Source organism: Dermacentor albipictus, unplaced genomic scaffold (assembly GCF_038994185.2).
Source record: "Dermacentor albipictus isolate Rhodes 1998 colony unplaced genomic scaffold, USDA_Dalb.pri_finalv2 scaffold_112, whole genome shotgun sequence".
Classification (NCBI taxonomy): Eukaryota; Metazoa; Arthropoda; class Arachnida; order Ixodida; family Ixodidae; genus Dermacentor; species Dermacentor albipictus.
The window spans coordinates 182,524-207,044 of record NW_027225666.1 but is presented as its reverse complement, the minus strand read 5'-3'; the positions used below and the strand labels follow the sequence as shown (position 1 = coordinate 207,044).

At 48.0% G+C, this 24,521-nt stretch overlaps 1 long non-coding RNA gene across 1 annotated transcript; it reads left to right on the top strand.

The window, feature by feature from the left end:
• The first annotated feature begins 17,152 nt into the window (after window positions 1–17,152).
• On the top strand, window positions 17,153–24,134 carry LOC139053403 (uncharacterized). The gene is made up of 3 exons (XR_011510455.1): window positions 17,153–17,491; window positions 21,210–21,296; window positions 23,946–24,134. It is a non-coding gene; the product is annotated as an uncharacterized lncRNA (long non-coding RNA).
• Window positions 24,135–24,521: the final 387 nt, after the last annotated feature.

Here is a 24,521-nt window from a genome sequence, read left to right as displayed (position 1 = left end):
TAAAACGGGGGAAAAGCCAGCACTTCCGAGACGGGAAGAGTTGTACGCAAAGATAATGTAAGGCAGAGCCATGTCCCAGTCACGGTGGTCGTCTGAAACGTATTTGGATGGCATGTCTGTAAGGGTGCGGTTCAAACGCTCAGTGAGGCCGTTCGTTTGAGTGTGGTAGGAGGTGGTAAATTTATGCTGTATTGAGCACGCACGCATGGTGTCGTCAATGACTTTGGCCATAAACGTACGGCCATGGTCTGTTAGCAATTGACACGGAGCACCATGCATCAAAATGATATCATGCAGGAGGAAATCCGCAACATCAGTTGCGCAGCTGGTCGCAAGAGCGCGGGTTACGGCGTAGCGAGTCGCGTAGTCCACCGCGACTGCAACCCACTAGTTTCTTGATGAAGATTCCGAAAATGAGCCGAGAAGGTCCAAGCCGACACGATGGAAGGGCTCGGCAGGGATGGCAAGCAGCTGCGGGTAACCAGCGGGGAGCTGGGAAGGCTTCTTGCGTCGTTGGCAAAGTTCACAAGCGGCGACGCAACGTTGTACGGAACGGCCAAGGCCCGGCCAGAAAAAACGGCGACGTCCACGGTCATAGGTTCGAGATATGCCGAGGTGGTCTGCCGTTGGTGCGTCGTGAAGCCCTTCTAGAACGGTGGAGCGGAGGTGTTTAAGTATTACTAGTAGGAACTAAGAGCCGTCCGGATGAAGGTTAAGACTGTACAGAGTACCGTCGCGGAGGACGAAGAGGCGTAGAGTAGCATCGGCCGGAGAGTGTTCAAAAGGGTCGATGAGTGCTCTGATGTAGGCGTCACGACGTTAATCGTCAGCGAAATGAAGCAGCTGTGATACAGAGAATATACTCAAGCAGCACTGGTTATATATGAGGAGTCAGAGTCATCAACAGGGTAACCCGACAAGCTGTCAGCGTCTTGGTCCAGGCGGCCAGACTTGTAAACCGCGGAACATGAAAATTCTTGCAGCCTCAAAGCCCATCGACAAAGGCGGCCTGTAGGATCTTTTAGCGATGAGACCCAGCAGAGAGCATGATGGTCAGTGACTGCGGAAAAAGGGCGACCGTAAAGGTAAGGACGGAACTTCGCAACCACTCATACAACAGCAAGGCATTCTCGTTCCGTAATGGAATAGTTGCACTCCGAAGGTGTTAGGAGGCGGCTCGCATAAGCAATAACGCGATCTTGGCCGCGCTGACGCTGGGCTAAGACGGCACCTACGCCATGACTGTTGGCATCTGTACGCAATTCTGTAGGGGTATCAGGGTCAAAGTGGGGGAGAATGGGTGGTGACGAGAGAAGAGTTACGAGCAGACAGAAGGCGGCGGCTTCCGAAGTACCCCACGAGAATTTTACGCCTTTCTTCGAAAGATAAGTGAGGGGTTTAGCAATTGCCGGAAAAATCTTGAACAAAACGACAGAAGTACGAGCATAGCCCTAAAAAACTTCGAATGTCTGCGGCTGTCTTCGGAACCGAAAAGTCTCGGACAGCGCGAGTTTTCTTGGGATCAGGCTGTACTCCGCAAGGGTCAACAAGATGGTCCAGAAGAGTAATTTGGCGGTGGCCAAAGCGACAATCGGAAGAGGCTAGTCGCAGCTTCGCATTTCGAAATACATCAAGTATAGTAGTTAGACGCTCAACGTGAGTGTCGAACGTTGGCGAGAAGATGACGACGTTGTCGACGTAGTAGAGGCACGTGGAACATTTGAAATCTTAGAGCAAGGAGTCCATCATACGCACGAAGGTGGCAGGGGCGTTGCATAATCTGAACGGCATTACTTTAATTTGGTATAGGCCACCAGGTGAGATAAACGTGGTTTTTTCTCTGTCCATATTGTCACCAGCAATCTGCCAGTATCCAGAACGAAGATCAATAGAAGAGAAATAGCTGGAGCACTGCAGGCAGTCAAGGGCGTCGTCTATACGTGAGAAAGGGTAGATGTCTTTCTTAGTAATGTTGTTCAGATGACGGCAGTCTACACAGAAGTGCGACGTGCGGTCCTTCTTCTTAACCAACACCACAGGTTATGCGCAGCGGCTCAAAGAAAGCTCAATGATGTTTTATCTAGCATATTGTTCACCTCACTTTGAATTATTCGGCGTTCCGACGCAGAAACTCGATACGGTCGTCGGTGAATAGATGTAGCATCGCCAGTAAGAATCCGATGCTTGACCGTGAGCGTCTGGCATAAAGGGCGATCGTCTAAGTCAAAAACATCTGGGTAGGACATAATACTTGGCAAAGGTCTTCAGTCTACGCAGGGGACAGGTCCGTCGCAACCATTTTCTTAATGTTGGGATCGGCGCCCGACGCTAGGGCGGGGGGCCTGCTGAGCTCGCAAGAGCCATCGGTCGATAACGCTGCCACGTGATGGTCGCCGAGACAATCAACGTTGGCTAGGCAAAACCTTGCGGTAGAATTTGCTTTGCCAATCTAAAGTTAAAGACATGCATGCGAGTGCGGTTCGCAGTAATAGTAAGTATACTGTGAGGCACGGTGACGTCAAACTCTAGTGGAATGTTGGGCAGAGGAGCGTCGAGGTACTCGCCATTAGGAACTGGTGGGGAAGACAACAGTTCAATATAGGTTCTTGACTTTGGCGGCAGGCGAACAAAGCCGGTGGGGCATAAGCGACACTGGGGTGCGTAAGAAGGTTCTGCGAGAATCGGTAACTCAAGGCGAAGGGTACTGGCAAAGCAGTCAATAAGAGCAGAATGCGTGGTGAGAAAATCGAGGCCGAGAATTAGGTGGGGGGGGGGGGCAATGAGCAATCGCGGTGAAGAGCACAGGAGTGTAACGGCCGGCGGTGCTGACACGTGGCGTACACATGATAGGCACATTACCACCATCCAGCTTGCTCAGTCATCGTCGGAAGGCAGCACTCATAACAGAAAGATGTGCTCCTGTATCGATGAGTGCCGTGACCGGATAGCCGTCAACGTCAACGTCAAGAAGGTTTTGGTTCGTTGTAGGTGACGTGAGCAGAGGATTTGAAGGCAGGGTCGACAACGTAGCTTCACCTCCAGAAGCTGCAGTGCCTAGTTTTCCGGCTGGATCCGGGAGGCGATAGGCGGCAAAGAGAAGCGATGGGGTTGGGGCGAACGAGTCTGATGGCGTCTGCGTGAGGGCGAGCGGCTGTGCGAAGGTTCAGAGCAGGAGCATCAGCGGCAGTGGGTTCATGGCGGGTAGTATAGAAAACAGAAGGTCCAAAGGTGTGGGAATAAGCGCGGCGTATGTCCGAGGAGGTTGTGGCCATCGGTTGCGGCAGTGACGAGCGTCGTGGCCGATGCGACCGCAGTGGAAGCAGATCGCCCTGCCATCAGGGGTACGCCATTCGGACGGGTTGCGGCGAGATTTGGCAGGAAAAGACTGCCGGGGACGGTGAGGGCCGCTAGAGAACTGGGGAACGCTGGGTTGAGAAGTTGAACACACGGAGTTACGACCCGTGTTCTCAAATTCCAGTCTGATGACGGCTTGAATCATCGCAATTGGGGTTGCTGGTGGATCGGGAGGCGTCGATGAGAAAGCTGGCGAACAGGCGGCTTCGAGTTCCCGGCGAACAATAAGGGTTATGTCATCACAGGTGCTAGTCTGACGCGGTCGGCCCTCACATGTCGACGTAGCAGCAATGTTGGGTAGCCGCGTGATGTGCATGGTGTGGGATACGGCGGCTCTTCGCTTGATCAAGGCGACGACATTCTTTTATGATGGCGTTGATAGTCGAGACGTTGCCGAAAACAAGCAAATTGAAAGCATCGTCGGCGATGCCTTTTAGCACATGCGCCACTTTATCTGCTTCAGACATATAGCATCGTCAGCTTTGCGGCATAGAGCCAAGACGTCGAGTATAAGTGAAATATATGGCTCTGTAGGTGTCTAAACACGAGACGCAAGAGCCTTTCTCGCGGCACCCATGCCCCAAATGAGGTCGTCGAACAGCTCTCGTAGCTTTTCTTTGAACCTGTTCTGATTATCTCGTCGTCATGCGTTTGGTGCCACACGCGTGGGGTGCCGCCGAGGTAAAAGATAACACTGGCGAGAATAATGGTTGGGTCCCACCTGTTATTAGCGCTGGCATATTCATAAAGCTTGATCCATTCGTCAACATCCTGTCCCTTCAGGCCAGAGAACACACCAGCGTCACGATGTTGGGCAACCATGACGACTGGAGCAGTCGGACAAGCTGTAGCCGTTGCAGAGGCGGTCTCGTTACCGGGAGACATGGTGACAAGCTCGATGTACCGACCACTTCGGAGTTCCGTGGTGAGGACGAGCACCGCTAACCTCCACCAGAATGTTACGTGTGGAAAGACACAGACGAAAGAGGCTAATTACAGGCTATTTACATAGGAGCCAGAGAGCCAGGCCGACACTAGCTCGCGCGAAGGGCACAGACCCACTCTATCATTCTTGCCACGGCTCGTCTTATGAGCATCTCGCGGATAATATATATCGTAATAATATTGAAAACCACTGCTCAGATGTTTATTACTATTCATGAGCATGTTAGACTAGCATGCAGTGTTGAATGAGGCTTTGTGTTTCATCTGCATCACGATACCAAGACTCTTCAAGGTTTCAAAAGTGAGATTTACCAAGGGTCATCAAAATATGCCTCCATATTGTGCATATTTTGTGCACACAACAAAAAGGACGTTACCTGCGGCACTTTGCTTATACTGGGAGCAGTGAATAGCAGCAGCCTATATCGTGTATATTGCTTTATCGTGTTTGCTATTCTGTACGTGCATTTTTGTATGTGTTTGATATTTTGCAGTGTGTTTTGACGCATGTTGCGCTCATGATGTGTGCTGCGCGTGCTGTCTGGTGTCAAAGGTCTAGTCAGGTGGCTTTTAGTGCCGCCTTTTGCCTTGGCACCAAGACAAACCGCTCTTGAGCATTCTTTTGTCAGTAAACAAATAAACAAACAATATATAGACCGTTTTATTGAGGGCGCCACCACTTTGCGATTGCAGTGCCGTTTATCATGCGGCGCCATGCTGGTACGCGGGATCGCGCTGGAGGGTACACGGCGAACGTGCTGTTGACAATGAGTGGCAAGTTTTCACGCTTTCCTAAGAGTTGTCAACAAGCTTCTTGGATTGGAAAACTTCTTAGCATGTTGTCACTAATCTTTTAGCTTCGCTATAGCCGCAATATCGAACGGCGACGGGCCTAGAGGTGCTCCCGCAGCTCTCCCTGCGATCGAAAGAGGAGGCGTCAAGTCTGAACACTGTGGATGCGTAACATATACATGTTACGTGCTATCGTTGTATGCCTAGCCTTGAACTCTATTAAGGTATCACTCAGGCGACAACAATCAGAAAATGACAGACGCCGCAGCCGGTCTGTGAACGCCGCGGCCGGTTTGTGTGCGTGAAGGGGTTTCCTTGGTTTTTCGCGTAACAGAATGATGTTTCCTCGTATAGTGAAATTCCAGTCCGAGTGCTATCAAGTCTGTAGGCTGTGTGCAAGTCGTAGTTACCAATTTTTCTACGTATTTTAGCTGGAGAAATTAAATTATTTCAGTCAATTCCTTGCGTCACATGGAAGTCCTGGTATACGTAGTTCGAAAATCTTTTTGACGAAACAACGCCCGCCGCCGAATTTTCTTCTACACAGGCTCGTCTACGGTATCGTGTTCAAATGGACAAAGTAAATTAAATAATGTTACACTAAGAGACACTTTGACTGAGTACACGTATGCCAACACTGTTTGAGCCACATTTTTCAGACTGCCGAAACCTGGACAAAAGTTGCACATTCCTCTGTTTTAGAGCAAACCTGCGTCGGCAAAGAAAGAAATGAGACAAAGCCTTTTCCACAAAACCGTGGCATGTAGGGAATTCTCGCTAAAGGTCAGCTTTCCCTAAAGCAGTTTGCTTTAGGCGTTTGACACTGCACTTCGAGTTGAGGAGACTAGTTTCATTGGCGCGAAACGAATACTCACAGGCTTGCGTGAGCCTGACTAGTGGCGGTGATGGCACTTTCAGAGGAGTTAGGCCATTCTGGGCATGGCCGTAACTCTACTGCCCCGTTCCCCGTGGCGTGGTTAAGATTTTGCGGCGAATGGACGTGCTTTTCGGGGCTCCGTGGCGGCGACGAAATCACAAGTTTTTGTGCTTGCGTTGAGCTTGCTTCTGTTTTTGACTTGCTGATTTTTTTGGCCTTGAAAAAGTAATCGGGTGGTTTTCTTTTTCTTTCTTTTTTGTCTCTTATTTCGTGCACGCGGGTGTGTTTTGTGTGCATTTGGGTTTGCAGGATGGTTAAAGCGTCCTTTCGCGCCACGTGCTTCAACACGTGCAGCCAGGTGGGACTTTGAGTGTTTGTAGCCTTTAAATGGTAGCTTGGAGGCGGCAAGACTAATAGCTATTAGTGGTTTTACTCTGCCTGTTTTGGTAGGAAAGTGAGAGCGTGGCCGCATTGTTGAGCGCGTGCGAGAGTGTGTCATACCTACTGTCTCCGCGGCATTGATTGCTTTTGAAACAGTGGTGAGATTTGCTTTGCGACATTTTGAGGATTTGGATCCTGTGCTTATCGGTTTTTGCTAAAAGGCACGTGCTTTGCAATATTATAGTATTATAGTATTTTCATCAGAAAAAGCCACGCAATACATGGCAAGAAAGCCGGGAAAGCAGGCAGTGCGTGGGGGGTCCCTCAAGGCAGATGAGGGTACGGATGAGAATGAAGAGGGAATCGAGTTAACCGGCACACACTTTGATGTCGATACTAGGCTGCAGAAAATGGAGGCTTTCCAGGAAGAGCTTGACAAACAGGTGGGAGTGCTCAAAAATGAGCTAAATAGGGAACGTGATGCACGGAAGGTAGTTGAAAAAAGACTTGAAACAGCCGAGGAAAAGCTGAACAGGGAAGCCATTGTGAACGAGAATGTGCATGACAATGGGAACGCAGTCCCACGACGTGGCAGGAGAGGGAGTACTAGCAAACAACGTAGAATGCGTGCAACATGGTGAAGGGTGAGCTGGAAAAGTGGCACCTACCTTGAGGCCTACACGGGAAAAAAGCAGGAGCACAGGGGACAATGCCCCTTGTACAGTCCGAATCACGCGGAAAAGGACAAAGGGAAGCACAGGCAGGTAGGAGAGAATGAACGGGTGATTATCGCCGGCGACTCAAACCTGGCTAAGTGCTCAGAAGCAATTGCGGAGAGGCTGAAAGACGATTACAGAGAGGTGGTAGAGACATTTCCAGGGCTGACATCGGGTTCTGTCATGGAGCGAGCAAATGAAAAGCTCACGGGAAATGCGCACGCGTGTGCAACGTTTTCATAGTAGCAGGTGGGCTAAACGACGTCCTAAACAGGAAAGGGACAGAACTAGCCCAGCGCTTGCCGAAGGGGGTGGACGACTTGAGCGAGCTATCCCCTCAGGTGCAGATCGTGGTGTGCACGGTGCCGGAGGTGCCTGTACGTGACAGGCACGTACAAAGAGCCGTAGTGGCTGCTAATGAGGCGATAGGGAAAATGTGCCGAGAGAAAGGCTTCGAGATTGTCGAAGTAAACAGGGAAGTGAGAAGGTGTGGTGGCTTTAAACGAGACGGGATCCACTTCAATTACAGGCTGGCACGAGAAGTGGGCTGGCGACTTGGTGGTCGCGCTGTTGCTTTTTTTAGGGGGCCCACGGACGCTCCGGAGGCCAGAGTAGGTAGTACTGAAGAAAGTCCTCTAGGGGAACCTCAGAAGCGCATCGCCGTCGATAACAGAAAAAGGAGGAAAGCAAGAAAGAGAGCTCGCCATGCAATAGGCTACATAAACATGCAGGGCGGCAGGAAAAGGAAGAGTGGGCAGAGATTGAAGAGCAGTAAAATAGAGAAAAAATAGGGGTTTATGCTGCTACGGAAACGCATCTTAGAGACTCGGAAGAACTGCAGGTGATTGAGAATTATGTTTGGAAAGGGTGCAACAGAACTGAGTCGGAAAGAAAGGGAGGGGGAGTCGGAATGCTCGTGCATCCGGGACCCAAATGGAAAAGAGTAAATTCACAATGTCAAGAGCATCTTTGGTTATCAGGTAAAATGATTGTGAAAAAAACTTGGCTGGGCGTTACGTATTTATGGACCGGAAACAATTGCACAGAGAAGAATAAAGAGTTAGTGGAATGCATAAGCGCTGATATTAAGGGTTTCAGGAATGGTGCTGTAATTATCCTATTAGGTGACGTGAATGCCTACATACAGGATTTAGATGGCTATACCGACAATAACGGGAAGTGAATGGTAGATCTTTGTGAGCAACATAACCTCGTTATCGTGAACACAGGGCCTAAGTGTGAAGGGCAGATCACGTGGGAAGTGGGAAACCGGCAATCAACCATTGATTACTGTCTGATGACAGAAGGAATTCATGATAAGTTGAGAGAAATGGTCATTGATGAGGAAGGATATAGCAGCATAGGGAGTGATGATAAACGCATCACCCGCCGTGGTTGCTCAGTGTTGGGCTGCTGAGCACGAGGTCGCGGGATCGAATCCCGGCCACGGCGGCCGCATTTCGATGGGGGCGAAATGCGAAAACACCCGTGTACTTAGATTTAGGTGCAGGTTAAAGAACCCCAGGTGGTCTAAATTTCCGGAGTCCTCCACTACGGCGTGCCTCATAATCAGAAAGTGGTTTTGGCACGTAAAACCCCATATATATATATATATATATATATATATATATATATATGATAAACGCATCATTTTGGAAATGGGATATGAAATGGGAAATGGGATACGAGCGATTGCCGAGAGTGATAACACGGGAGTGTTGCATGCGCCGGCTGGACGCGTAAAAGATAACACGGAGGAGCTCTAGAACATGACATTTACAAATTCTGAGCGACTGAAAACAGGCTTTGCACCCACGAGTCTGACTTGAGTGCGAGTAGAAGGCATTCTGCGAGCGTGTAACATGGTCTGGCTGAGCCTGTGTTGTGGCCACCTTTTTGTACTTGACGTACCATCGTGTCGAATGAGGCCAAGTTGTTTTGGAAAGGCGCAGTCACCCGTGTATTTGTGCACTTAAAGTGCAGGAAATAATGCCCGGGAAAGGAGGGGTGCTTGAAAATCGGATGTTCAGATTTTATGGCATTGTTTGGGAGAAGTCTTTGTTGCGAAATGTATGTAAAAGTGAATTTATCTGTGATGCGGCTCACTCACCACTTACGCACGTTTCGCCTCAACGCGAAATACTCCTGTTAGGTCAATATACCAAAATGATACATGCTTGTAATTTACTTCCTTTCAGCTGATGGCATCCGGTGGAGCATCGTACGGCAGCAACTGCTGCTTACCTGGTGCCACAACTTTGGATGAATGCAGAAGAAGCCCGGAACGAGCATTTATATAGAGCAAAATAAACATTTCATCATTTCAGAAGACGTCTTTCGTTTTGTTTATGAAATTGCACCTGACAGATTCGGTGCAGTCTTGTAAAGGTCAATCGCAATAATTTCTACTTAATAATGAAACGATTCCACGCCGAGGCCACGCGAGGTTCAGCAGGAGCGAAAAAAAAAATGAAAATGAATGACGCGCCGAGCAGCGGAGCCGGCGCGGCGTGTACCAACTGGTGTTCAAAACGCGCGCGCCCAAAACCGAAACTGGAAAGAGTCAACAACATCCGCTTGGTGTGCTACAATCAATTCGGCCGCTGGGCTCCATGGGAGTGTCCGCTCTTGTTGAAATTTCTTTCTCTATGCTTGTGTCATAAAGGGATTGAACAAGAGCGGACACTCGGCGAAAATTGGAAACAGAAAACACGTCGCGCTATTGGCGGCGAGGAGTTACGGAGTCGCCCTCCATGGGAAGCGCCTCGCTGGCGTAGTATGAGGGATCACGTGGCGCGCTCCTCATAGGTTTTGCTGTCAGCGCTCACTGAAAACACCACGCGCGAGCTCTCCCGGACATTTCTGTAAGTACTTCCGAAACGAGAGAAGTTTCTTACTGCCTAAATAATAATCTTTGGCAAACTGAAAGCACACAATCGTTTACAGCCGCGATCTCTTTACCGAATACGTACAGTGAACGCCACTGCGCGCGGTCGCCGCGATGGAGTCTCCCGAACCGGCTTCTTGCGTGAAAGGTAGGTAAACGCTGAGAGCAAACTATGTGAAATATGTTCTTATAGTGTTTGTATAACTAAATGGAGCGTAATAGAATGAAGCCTCAATGCAGCGATCGCGCAGATTCGCCGCGACCGACTGCTCGTCTGCATGCTTGTCCGCGCACTGTTTCGCTTTCTCCGCGCGCGCGTTTTCGCACCGTGCCATGAGCTTAAGGCCGCAGAAGAGCATTTGACAGTATACAAGCAACCATTGTTGCGTGGGCGCTATCAAAGCTGTTCAAAAATAATTTCATTGTAGAGACTTGACGCCTATCTGTGATGTGCCGTCGCGACGATTCAATCTTTTTTTTTCTTCTAAATTCTTTGACCTTTCAATACTATTTCTCTAGTTGCGTCGCACTGTATGTTTATCGGCGTTCTCAGCGCGCAATTTCCCGCTGCTCCTTTTTTGTAATCCAGTGCATTAATTCATAACACAAACATGACCATATGCCATGCTTTCTTTAAATGTGCTTCTTGCCGCTGCCTTTCCACTCCACTGAACTTGCCAGTATCTATAATATCACAAGTTCATAGACTAAACCGTCATGACATTAGTCGGGCGGCGGACTCGCGCGAGCATCTCAGTGCGCGTTTTCAGAACGTCGCGGACCGGGCGCCGTAGCAGAAATCTTCCTCGCGTCTTGGCTTGCTGCATACCCGAGTTGTAGCCGATGACTGTTTACCGGTTTTATGTTTAACGAACCAAGCTTCACCCAGCTTGTCCTGCGGCTACGTGCGAATAAGGCTGACACCGGCCTCCTTTACGTGCGTCCGGCCCTGCGGCACCGAGCAGTAGCCTACCATGTCGCGCGCCTTCAAAGGCAGCCACTACCTATTGTAGTGCTTTCAAGCGTTGTAAAGGAGACACTCGAAGCCGGAAAATTTCGCCACTAAATGAAAACCGCAGCGTACGAGGGAATTTAAGCTCGTTTTCAGCTGGCTTCGGCGCGCCCAAAGCAGCCGACGCGGCCGCTATGTCCACGTGATCCCTCCTAGCACGTCACGCCGACGGTAGCGCCAGCTTTTCCAGTGGTGGTGCTCGAGGCCAATACTTTTAACATCGACGAATTGGGGCCGCGAGCATAGAGAAAAAGAAGAATGTGAAATGAGATTAACACAAATTGTTTTATTTTTTTTATTTCCCGGAAAAATTAAAAATATCTGCGTATAAATTAAGTTAAACTTTGCGGCTTACTTTCGTTGCCTAGCGACAGGCGAACTGGCGAATGACGAGCCAAATGTTTACGTCATTCGTCAGACTCACCGCCGAAGCGAGAGAGAGCGGTCGCGCATCTGAGCGTTGGACTGTTCGGGCACCCGTCTGCCTGTTTTTCTATTTTGGTATTTAGCCTGGTTTGGTGGCCTCCCGGTGAATTATTGCGTTCATTCGGAACTTCGACAAGGCAGCACTGCACTATTGGACTACGGCAAGGTGAGAAACTTTGTTCGACAGTCTTCGACGCACTTCAAGCAATTAGGCTTACTGCCCGGCACATAGGCTAGACTTGTGACGCAGTTAAAGAAAACCGGGGTGGCCGTCGTGGAGCAGGTAATTTGAATTAAAGAATCGCACTGGGGGATGTTTGCGACGCTTCCTATAAGCCCCAATATTGCTTTAACTAATTTCGGTAGTTTTTGGCCACGCTAGTCGCACAGGGTGCTGTGACGCAGTTTCGCGTGTACTAAATTTTACTGTCGCAAGTTTTGGCGCTTTCTCTGACTGCCAACACTATTGAAACTAATTGCATAGCTTTTGGGGCTACCTTTCGAGCGCAGTGGGCGCGCCTGGCGCTGTGACTCGGTTAGCGAAAAACAGCTCGGCCGTGGTGCGCGGTTTCGCGCTTTAATGTACTGACAAGTTCATGACGCTTTTGTTTCTCTGACGCCCAACATTGTTGAAAATTATTTCCATACTTTTATGTTATGAGGCCCGCTCGCTGCACCTGTTGTGACGCAGCGAAAAGCAGCTCTGCCGTGGTGGCAGTTTTGCGCGTACTGAATCTTATTCCGACAAATTTTTCGCAATTTTTATGTCCCCGCAACAATTTAAGCCTTCTTTCGGTACCCACGCTTGTCGAAAACGCGACGTGCAATCGTCAAGAGTGATAACACGGGAGTGCGTTACTTGCGCCTTGTCAAGAATGGCGAGTTGCGCAACAAGATTGCCACCTTGCCACCCGATTACGACAAGGGGTGCAAGACGCGCACCTCTCCGTCGCTGCAGCTGGGAGGCGTTCAAAGAAGCGGCCTTTGCGCTGGAACCCGCTTCCTTCCTCCAGCGCCATCGACATTGTGACGGGACGAGTTCGTTGTGTGGACAATGATTCCAGAGTTCCCCAACGCGGAGCTGATTTGACACGCCTGGTCAAGCTGCCGTGGGGACGACGTATTTTTGGGCTTCTCACGGTTCGGAGTGGTACGGAACAATGAGCGACGCTCGATCGGCAACGATATTTTCCCGGAACGGCACCCCGTGCGGTTGCCTCTGTGTACAGAGCGTGGTTGCCTTTGTGTACGTAAACTGATCTTCAGAGCAGCTGCGAGTTGGTGATGTGAAAACGAAGAGTCGCCGCGTCGTAGGACCGGCGGATCGAGTGTATAAAAACTGTGGTTGTGCGAATGCTGAGGACACACTTCTCTTGAGCAGTCATGTTAGACTGAGTCACTTCTCTCATGCAGTCATGTTGAACTGTTACTCTTTTTCTCAAGCAGTCATGTTAGACTGATTTAATTTCTGTAAATAAACCCTTTTCCTCGTTCTCGATGAGAAGCAGTTCTTCACTTCATCAACGATCTCAGCGTAAATAAGTTGGACGACGGCATGGGCCAGCTACCTCCGAATTCATGCCGTACTCCAATCTTGGCAAAGGACCACGGACGATGGGATTGAGCCCCCAATCCTGACAGCCTGCAGAATGCGCAAGAGATAAGCCAAGGAGCTCAAATGCCAGGAACTAGTAACTCGAAAATTCTGTCTTCTGAACGGCACCCACGCCTTTTGTCTTGAGTGCGAGTAGAAGGAATTCTGCGAGCGTCCAGCATGCTCTGATTGAGATCCTGTGTTGTGGCCACCTGTGTGTATTCGTGGCGTACTATCGCGTCGGTTGTAGCCAAGTTCGCGAAACGCGCCGTTGCCCGCGCATTCATGCTATTAAAGTGCAGGTAATAAGTATTGGGAAGAAGGGAATGTTTGGAATTAGAATGTGTTTGTGGTATGTACGGTATTGCTTGGGATGAGTCGGGTATTTTCTACTCCGTGTGTGTAAATACGAACTGCTTTTGTTCGTAATGCCGCCCACTCACCACTTTCGCACGATTCGTCTCTACAGGCATTATTCTTAGATGTTAATACCAAAATAACGCTTGTAATTTTTTCAGCTCACACCGTCTGGTGGAGCTTCCTGCGGAAACTACTGCTGCTTACCTGGTGCCACAACGCTGGACGAATGCACAAAGCCCGCGACGAGCATTTACAAAGAATAAAATAAACGTTAATGTTTCCACATTTCCCAAGGTATCTTGCGTCTTTATGAAATTGCACGTGTGACATATTCAATGGAGGCTTGTGAAGATCGTTCGCAATAAATTTTACTTAATAAAATAATTTGCAAATAAATAAATATAAATAAAAAATATGTAAATATTTACTGCAAATGCAAAAAAAAACAAAAAAAAAAACAAAAGAACGGAGCCGGCGTGACGCGCACCAGCTAGAATTCAAAACGCGCGCGCACAAAACAGAAACAGGAAGTGTGATTCAGGTTTTAACATCCACGGCTTGGTGCGCTGCAGTCAATTCGGCCGCTGGGCTCTATGGGAGTGTCCGATCTTGTATTTCTTTCTCTATGCTTGTATAAAGCTGCTGCCGCTTGTAAAGCCGTGTATCCGTGGCTATTCGCTGGTGAGCGCTTGACTAGCGGCGCACGAGGGCGTATCTACTTTGTATTTTAGACGCTTTTTCTCGGAAAAACCAACGAGGCAAAGCTGAGCACCGAACAAATGCTTGATTAAGAGGTTATTTGAGGTGCCCTCCAACGTTGTAATTCATATGTTTGCGATTCAAGCAATAATTAGGTTCATTAATTATTTGCAATTATTTAATGAATACTTCGTGATGCGAAAATGCTGGATTTAGGTAAACACCCCTACGGCTACTATGGAGTCTGTGCAATGTCTCAGAGCTCTTAATTTTTTAAAAATCTTTGTATTAGTTAACCGGGACACTCGGTATATGAACAGGGTCCTCCATTCTTCACTACCACCCTTATAAAAATGAACCATGAGTTTCTGTAGAGGACGTGATGTGTTCCTAAGGTGACATCAGACATGCATAAGAAATGCATCGTCTAATGTTTTTTGGCATCACAAGTACATCAGAGACTCAAATGACAATGCACCTTAAGATTTCTGATGAGAGGAGTATACAGCTTTTTTGTGTTATTGCTAATGTCAAAGTACATCACGTATGAATGTGTACGATGCCAAGTCGTGAAAAATTCTTTGTAATGCGATAGCATTAAATGGCTCATGAGCCGGAAAATCCGGCATTGTCGGCTTGAGCACTCGATGTACAAAGAGGTTACAAACTCTCAACCTTTCATGGGAGTTAAACCCACTACCTTTGGCGGTAATTAAGGCTACGAACCTACGACCTTTGGTGTTGATTAAGATACCGTTAATTAAGACAGTTATTGAAGATATAGTTAATTAATGCACTCGAACGCACGTACCACCCTTAGTGGAAGTCGAAGCATGTTAATTAATATGTTAATTAATGTGCACCTGATTATTATGCCGTTAATTAAGACACTCGTACCCACGACCTTTGGTGTTAATGAAGGCGCTTTTAATTAAGGCGTAGTTAAGATACAGTTATTTGAGGCACTCGAACCCACGACCTTTGTTAATGATGACGATGCTAATTAAGGCGCAGTTAATTACGACCTAGGAATTAAGTCACTCGAACTCATTACCTTGTGTGGGAATCGAACCCACGAACATTGTTGTTAATGAAGGCGATATTAACTGAGGTAATGTTAATTAATATATAGCCAATTAAGACACTCGAACCCACGATCTTCGGTGTTAATGAATGCGGTGTTAATTGAGCACAGTTAAGATACAGTTATTTGAGGCACTCGAACCCACGACTTTTGTTAATGATGATGGTGCGAATTAATGCACTGTTAATTAAGATCTAACAGTCAAGTCACTCGCACCCAGTACCTTGGGTGGGAATCGAACCCACGACCTTTGTTGTTAATGAAGGCGATGTTAATTAAGGTACTGTTAATTAATATAGTCACTTAAGGCACTCGATCCCACGGCCTTAGTTGGTATACTTTATGTTAATTAAGGCATATTTAATTAATATATTGGTAATGAAAACACTCGAACCCATGATCTTGTGGAGGAGTTGTGCCCACGAACGTTGTCGCTAATGAAGGCGATGCTAATTAATGTACAGCTAATTAAGATATAGTTGATGAAAGCACTCGAACCCATGACTATTGGTGGGAGTCGAACTCATGACCATTGGTGTTAATGAAGACGATGTTAAGTAAGGTACCGTTAATTAGGATACAGTTAATTAAGACACTCGGACCCTTGGCCTTTGCTGGGAGTGGTTTTGATTCATCGTTGGGGGCAGTCTAAGAGACAAAAATGAAGAAAACGATATAACACAGCGTGAGCGCCGAGTACTCTGGAAACGCTTCCGATATATCAGGGCTAGGCACAAAACAACGACGTCATTTTCTTTCCATTTTAAAGAGCACTGTAAGATTGTGTTACTCAGTTATCACATTTGGTAAACAGTGCCAAACTATAGCGTATGCCTTGTTCTGGGCAGTTTGATTACTCTGATGTGTTACTAGTCTTTAAGTGGCAAACCGACAATTCTGCAGATTGACATGATCATGACATGGAAAACTGCGCGTAAAAAATTATGGGGTTTTACGTGCCAAAACCACTTTCTGATTATGAGGCACGCCGTAGTGGAGGACTCCGGAAATTTCGACCACCTGGGATTCTTAACGTGCACCTAAATATAAGTACACGGGTGTTTTCGCATTTCGCCCCCATTGAAATGCGGCCGCCGAAGCCGTGATTCGATCCCGCGACCTCGAGCTCAGCAGCCCAACACCACCATAGCCACTGAGCAACCACGACGGGGAAAAAAAGAAAAGAAAAAGAAACTGCGCGTAAGCGGCAGCGTCTATTTGCTGGAACGCACTGTAGTACTTGGTTGCACGCACATCGTACGCCAGCGCACACTTCTAGCATATACCACATAGGACAAATGCACGCTGCCGAGACACGTCGGTTTTTCGAGGAATCTTCGTGGGTAGCACGATCAACACAGAAGGCACGAGCGACAGGAGTGCAACCCGCGCACGTTAAACACGCCAACACGAAAGCAAGATACGGACGACAGGGGTGTAAGCTGCGCCACACGAGCAGATTTGATGATTTCCGACTGACACTGTTGCAACGGGCACTAAAACATCGCACACTGCACATGTGTCGCTCGGAGATCGCGTCAACGATGTCTGAGGCTATATAGTTGATGTGAACGACAGCAGGAAGTTATTTAAATTGAAGTGACGGCGCAGGTAGCACGGGGAGCAGCGAAATGCGTAATTCACGGTTTTTATGAGACGTAACTGAAGTGAAAATCGTTCGAATAGAGTCACCGCAACGGCTTTCTATAGGGTTAACATTTTTAGATCTCGAAGGCCATGCTTTTGCTGGCTGCAGATAGCCGAAGCGATTCAAATTGAAAATGCGTTATAGAATTTCTACGCCAAGCTATAGCTTACAATATAGACTTATCTTTGGTTCTCTTTGTCTTGCAACAGCTATGCGCAATTAGGCAGCCGCACAAATTCTCAGATGACGCTAGCCGAGACATTGGCTGCCCCCAACCGACTTGTTCGTGGCGCCACCTACCGTCCCGTTTCCTTTCCTATCCAATCCAATCCAATCAGTCTGTCGCTCTGTTTTCGAGTCGGTCGGGTGTGCGAGCTGCAACGATGTGCTTGTTAAATCGTGTGTTTTTGTGTTTGCTGTTACCAAATGTGACTTAGTTCGCGTGCGCATAAGCGCCACAGACAGCTTGTGTCTCGCTGCAAACTCGCCGTGTGCGTGGCGCGCCAGCGAAATGTGGACCAACGATGTTCATGCTGTCGAGTGCTTTCCCTTTGTCTCTGGTTGTCGTGAAAAGTTGGGTGGACGTCGCGAAGAAATAATGCGTGTTGTTAGCGTGCCACTGCTCGTCCACTATGCACCGGTATGTCTGCTGGGAGTAGCATCGAAGCACTGGCAACTTGGAGGGCGCTTTTCGACCGCGTCGGGCCGTTCAAAAGGTGAGTAACCGTGCTTGCTAACTACACACGTGTTGTGCGTGCTTCTCGTGTGGGCATAGGGTGCCTTGCGAACGTAGGAAAGAGAACTCCCACGACAACAGTGAAACCTATGCCGATGCTTGCTGGGTGTCAGAGTTTAGTTGCGCGAATTAATTGCCATAATGCAGAATTGAAAATCTTGATAAGCGTTTTCTTCTGATGAGAAAGATTACGTTCAGAAATAATCGTGTTCATCATGCGCGCTTGTGCGTGAGCTCCCGTTTTTCTGCTAAAGTCGCATGAAAACGACTCATCTACCTCTTGACCGATTCTTACTGCTATGACGTTTCCTCGCTTATAAATGATTCGACGTTGTAGATAATATCTGCTTACAAGGTTTTCGATTTACGAGCAGTATTGGGGAAAAAAAATGGGTAGTTCTGAACTTAGTGTCACACATTACTTCCCCCCTCTTCTTTGGCTTCTGGATTGGATTGGCGCGGCTCGCTACGTGCTTGCGCGCGCTTTTCCGAGCGCAGATTGGTGTGCGCCTGGTTTCTGCACTAGGCTGTTATGCGATCGCTTTTTTGAGCGCAGATTGATGTGAGCCTGGTTTCTGCACTAGGCTTTTGCACGATCGCCTGCTTTTTGCACTTGGCTTTCAAAAGGCGAAGTGAGCGTCGCTTACTGCGGAAGTGCAGCGCCGCGGGCCTACCGTGTATGGAGGCGCGCAGCAATGCCGGGAAACATTCATACAAAAGCAAAGGGTCAGAAAAAGTGCGCTTTATTTTCCGTTACTTTGTCACACTGGGTAGCGCCGTGCGATCGCTTCTAATAGACGCAGAAACGAGTCCTTGCAGCGCATGTGCCCATTAATCGATGCCCACCATAGCCATATCAGGTGCGACTCGAGGAGCTGTGGAGTCACCCTGTAGCCGGAAGAGACGAGGTGGCGCTTCACCTTCTGCCAGTAGCTTTCGATTTTTTGGGTGTGAGCGCCCGTGATTGGGTCTACAAAGTTCATGCTGTGGTTAACAGCCTCCCATTGCAAATTCAGTCTTGCTCCGTTAGCCCCCACTAAGTTCGGGATGCAGTTGTATGCGGCCCATTCATCACTGTGGATGGTGGTTCCCGGTTCCACGTTGGCTGCAATAATGGGGCCTAGCGTCGCCGCGTCTCGTCGGTCGACCTTGAATAGTCGGAGCTCCCCGGTGGTCACGCAGATCATGCCGAATACCCACGGTCCACGATCTGCAATGCCACCGTAATTTTGGCGGCTCGGCGGAACGTTGTCGCCCGTCATCAGGCGGCCTCGATTGTATTTTCGCTTGCCGCGAAGGAGGCATTCATCAATTTGCACAATCCTCCCGGGGCCACCGAGTGGGGGTCGCGCCAGCAGCTCGTCCCGCACGACCTCACGAGCGTAGTTCCTCCAGTCGGCGATGACATGGTCCGACAGATGAAGCAAGTCGCCGGTCATCTCCTTCATGAGCCACGTGCCTATGTTTTTGCTCACGCAGTACGTGAGCCAAATCACTTGCCGCCTGGAGACGTGGACGTTCGGGCGGCCGAGGCGGTCCGTGTTGGCGAAGTAACTTCCCTCACCTCTCTGCCCGTGCAGTGCAGCGGTACCGTGTAACTGCGACAGCTGCTTTCGGCACCTGTTGCACCGGAAGGCAGCCCGGCGTCCATTCTGAGTCTTCCTATACAATGTGACGACTTCGCCTTCGCAGGTTGGTTGGTCCGGGTTGAACGCCAGGTCCTTGCAGGTGCCCCAGTACTCTGACGACGCCACTCGACCTGGTCTGGAGTTGGGGCGCGGTGGGCGGACAGCGCTTGAAGCCGGAGCAAGCCGAAGCGATCGTACGAACTCTTCCTCCGCAGCTGCATCGCTGATAATTTGACAGATGGTGACAATATTGGGGTCAATTCTCGTGGCGGCCATGACAACGAGTGCAGCGAGAGACGCGGCTCGTCTTTTGTAGCCCCGGGATCCGTTACAGCAGAACCCTCTGTTAAGGACGGCTCACCCAGGAACGTTGAGGTAGCGTGGACCTGGCGGTCTGGAGCTTCAGGAACAGGCAGGGGCCCAGGCGCAGATGCGAGACGACATATTTTCAAGCTTCTTCGATCACGCAGAGCGACACGCAGTCTAGCTTGCTCAAACGTTGAAGCTCGTTGGCGGGGGCGTGTTTTATATAGCCTGGAACGCCCTCGCTCAGGAGAAGGAGAGAGGGCGAACGCTCTCCACACTTGCGGCCCCCGCTCGGTACACAGGAGAAAGCTCAACGGATTTTTTAACCGCGCTTGGGCCAGCACAGGCAAAGGCACTGACATGCACACACGCACACACACACACGCGCGCACCGTCGTGTACCCTGCCGAGGAGGAGGAGAAGGAACGAAAGCACACACGAAGCTTAACGTTCGCGCTGGCTGAGAGGAAAGAGTACTGGCGAGCCTATGTAGACATCGGGACGTGGCGAGCGCGTGGGGAAGGAGACGAGAATGCGCGCACAAAGGCTAACGGCTCTTCGCCGTTGCGGATTTTCAACGAATGTTGGCAGCTCTGCGAATTTAAAACGCATGGGCTTTCGTCGTGGTTTTAGCAGCGCGACGCAATTGTGCACTACACAGGCCATTCGTAACACCTGTGGTGCGCGCATGGCTTCAGCTCTGAGTCGACAAGCTTTGAGCCGACAAGGGGCTTTCCAAATCCCCATGCACGCGTTCTGCAAGACAAGCGCAGTTTATTTAGTTGCTTTCAGCTAGTAAAATTTGAGAATCACGTTTCCTGTGTTCTTATGATATTACATATATGAACATCCAGGAGGTCCAAGAACATGTTAGAGCAGAACAAGAACGGCTCCAAGGAGCGGCTGATGTCGCGGACATCGGAACAGAAGTTTTCCATGTCTTCGACGTTAAAAATCGTTATTTCTAATAATTCTCATACGTTATAATGTATATTTATTCAGGTTTCATATCAGAGCTTTCCACGGAAGTTCGTTACGCTGCCCTTGTGCTGAAGCCATGCGCGCACCACAGGTGTTACGAATGGCCTGTGTAGTGCACAATTGCGTCCATACACGGTAGGCCCGCGGCGCTGCACTTCCGCAGTAAGCGACGCTCACTTCGCCTTTTGAAAGCCAAGTGCAAAAAGCAGGCGATCGTGCAAAAGCCTAGTGCAGAAACCAGGCTCACATCAATCTGCGCTCAAAAAAGCGATCGCATAACAGCCTAGTGCAGAAACCAGGCGCACACCAATCTGCGCTCGGAAAAGCGCGCGCAAGCACGTAGCGAGCCGCGCCAATCCAATCCAGAAGCCAAAGAAGAGGGGGGAAGTAATGTGTGACACTAAGTTCAGAACTACCAAAAAATGTAAGCAGTCACAACGTGCTACTAGTACAGGTTTGTTTTGAAGGGGTGTTGCCATAACTTCGACGTAAGGAAACATTACAAGGGATAGTTACTTAAAGTTATGAAAGAAACTCTAGAATCGTTATGTAAACAAACATTCATGTAATGCGCTGCTGCTCCTGCGTGTGAAATTTTGCCTTGTTGAAGGGGTCCCTGTTATCGTGACATTCATCAGTAACTTTGACTTTGTGCTCTGTGGCCACCCTGCACCAGTGCAGGCATTGTTTTCATGACTGTTTTTACATGCTCCTTGCATGTGTTCACTATGTGATAGTCTTACTGTGCCACAGCTATAAGTTAACACAGAATTCTCTTTGTAGTGGTGAAGCCGTGACCCACAACAGTGTCCACATAACCCGTGGCCATGGCTGCAGCAACACGGCGTGTAATCTGGATGGATATGTCAGGTATGCTTTAAGTGTACGTGTTCACAAAAGTAGGATCTCGGTATCATTAGTGGATAAGTGTATTGACATATTACTTAATGCATCTTGCTAAATAGGCTAAATATTTCTGCAACATCATTCCACTTGCTGCTTATTTGTGTTTGTAGATATTATGCACACATTATCTTGTTCTGTTAAAACTACACGTCGCATGTCCTGACGTTTAGTATTTTTCTCGCATCAATTGCTTGGCTGCAAGTCCATTTTATTTTTGCCTATTACACAGTATGTTTCTTTTTATGTTGGTTTTATTTGTTTGGAACTGTTTCTTATGCTGTAGCCCATATTTCCCTGTTTTCCTTTCTGCTTATGATACACGCATGTGCTGTTTTTGTCCATGTAAGAATTCGAAGTGTAGTGTGTCATATATGTCACAGGTCTAAGCACGCAGTGTGCCTACCATTGTTTAACATTGATATTTACAATCATGTCTGTCTTGTTCTCAGAATAACTGTCACTGGCAAATACACATTTGATGAACTAAAATTTCTTGAAATGAAATAGGAAGGCCAGTATTCATTGTGCTGCAGTTACTTAAGTAGTGAGGTGTTTTCTCGTAAGCTTTCTATTTTTCTCTCACTTTCTTCGTATTCTTTTCTTTGCAAGCTGCCCTTATTTATGCTGGTAGGCATTGTAGCAGTTGTGTGTTTACTGCAGCAATGTCACAGCTAGTTTGCACACATTACAGGATGCCAACAGATACCCATCACTGTTTTTGTGCATTTCTGAGAACCAGCTGTGTCCACTCGGCGAAACTTGTAGTGTCCATTTGAATTTACCAATCAGTTCATGTAACATTTCAGGACAAAATTTACGCAGTGAGAGAAGTGAGACTATGCAACATGACCTTGGCTAACAACTGACTGTTTAAGTTGTTGGAAGGACTAACAAAAATAGCACTGCATGTGCACTTGTGTTGTGCACCAGTTAATTTGAGAGGGATGGCAGAGGTTTAATTCAAAGGCATAAAATCATGGTAAATGGTGTCTGCATAAAAAGAAGTAAATAGGCACAGACTAATTTCTATCCCTTGTAATCTACAAAGGATGCCCTTCTTCATGCATTGATAATGGGGGCTGGCTCACACTTATTGTTATTTATGTGGTGCGCCTGACTGATTTCTCTTGCCAATTTTCAGCCATGGGTGAAAACAGATAAACAATCCTAATCTGGCCTGAAGCCCCATTGCAGATATGTGTGGCCAAGTCGGACGAGCATACTGGTCTTTTGAATGAAATATGGTGATCTCACAGGTACATATTTAGGCACCAGCCAGTCTGCGCTATGTACATTTGACCACATGTGAAAGGAATACAGCATAGTGCCTCTGACACGCACTGGACAAATTTGGTGCTACCTTTAACCAAGCAAGCCTCGCTTGCCTCCTTGCATTTCTCGATTCAATTTTCAATTCAATCAGTTCATGTAACTTTTCAGGACAAAATTTGCGCAGCGAGGGAAGGGAGACCATACAACATGACTGTTGTGCATATGCTGCCTAATTTATTTTTGCTGAAAATATACGTGCATTGCAGTCCACAAGTGAATTGACAAAGGCACCCAGGCATTCGAGGCTTGCTTAGTTAAAAATACCCAAAATTTGTCTCGTATCTTTCAGGGTTAATGTAGGCTACTCTTTTGATCACGTGCATATTTGGTCCAATGTACATCGGGCACGCTGACTAGCCGGTGCCTCAGCATGCGCCTAGGAGAGCACCATAATTCACTCAAAGGACCAGTGTGCTCGTCTTATTTGACCATGCATTGACACGACAAGCTGTGCACTGGATTTAGCTTGTTTATCTGTTTCGTTCGCCTATGGCAACCGACTGATACAACAAAATCAGTGAAGAATACCACAGCCAAAAATGGGACGTGTGTCAGTTGACGCTCATTATGATTGCATGACAAAGAGGAATACTCTCTAATGACGTGGCATAGCAACCACCATGCTTATTTATTAAATTATTTTTATGCAAGCTTGTTTGTCATGCTTCTACGCATTTGTTTTTCAACTTGTGCCCTCCCTCTGAAAGCAGTGCTCGGGTGTAAATGATAAAAAACCCCAGACATGGTGTGGTGTATTTCTTGAATGGGATATATGCCATCATTCAGGAGGCCAACACATGCATGACATAGTAGGCTTGGAATGTATGAGAACTGTGCCCGTAGCTGATGCAAATATTCTATAACGACTGGCACTTGGATGTCTCTGGGATGCATTGGGTTGCCCATACACAAACACTCCTACGCTCATTTCCATGCCAAGTAATTAGTGAGAATTTCTCATTCACGCTAGCAATCCACAGACACTGCTGTCCTTTGTCAAGTGGAAACCGATATAGCTGAAGTAGTTCACGACATGTACACACGCCACAGCTGATCCATGTTGCACATTTGTTCAGCCAAGAGCAATTTATGCTTACTGTAGTTACTGCTGCACCCAAAGGCCACACAGTGGTTCCTCAACTTTGTGTGAACCGACACCACATAAATTTTTCGCAGAACTAGCTATAACGTCTCCAGACCGTTCTGCAGCAAGTGATACAGCGTGTATTTCTGTGGTTGATTGCCAAATTTTGTTAATTATCTGTCCTTTCTACCATGCAGGGTACACATGCACTAACTTCAAGATGACGACACTCCATCTCAAGAACAGCCTCTCCTCAGTGATAAGTAGCGAGATTAAATGAAAGGGAGATATCACATCCGTAACCAGGCTGATACTGTGTTTTCCTTTCATTTAACCTTCTTCTGCATTTAAGGAAGCATTGATATGCCCAATAAATGTTTTTGTTAAATTTCTTTCGTTGAGTAATGTCTAACATGCAGCATATGTAGGGCCCATGTACATGTCAGAAGTGCTGCATCTTCACTGGACATACATGCATACAGGCTGCATATATATAGCACCAAAGATAGTCACGCACAGGTAACATATTTAAATAAGGTCTGACTGCCATTGGGACACATGAGAAAATGTTACCACACGTGGTGGCCAATTTTGTTATAGGAGTAATACGAGCACCGGCAGTCTAATGTATAAGCTCATTAGAGATTCGCTAGGAAGACGTGAGAAAGTCACAAGAAAACTGCTTTGGAGCGCACATTAGGAAGACATCTCATGCTCACAAGAAAAGCACTCGTCAAGAGTTCTACAGAAAGACGGTGGCCAATATGTTATAG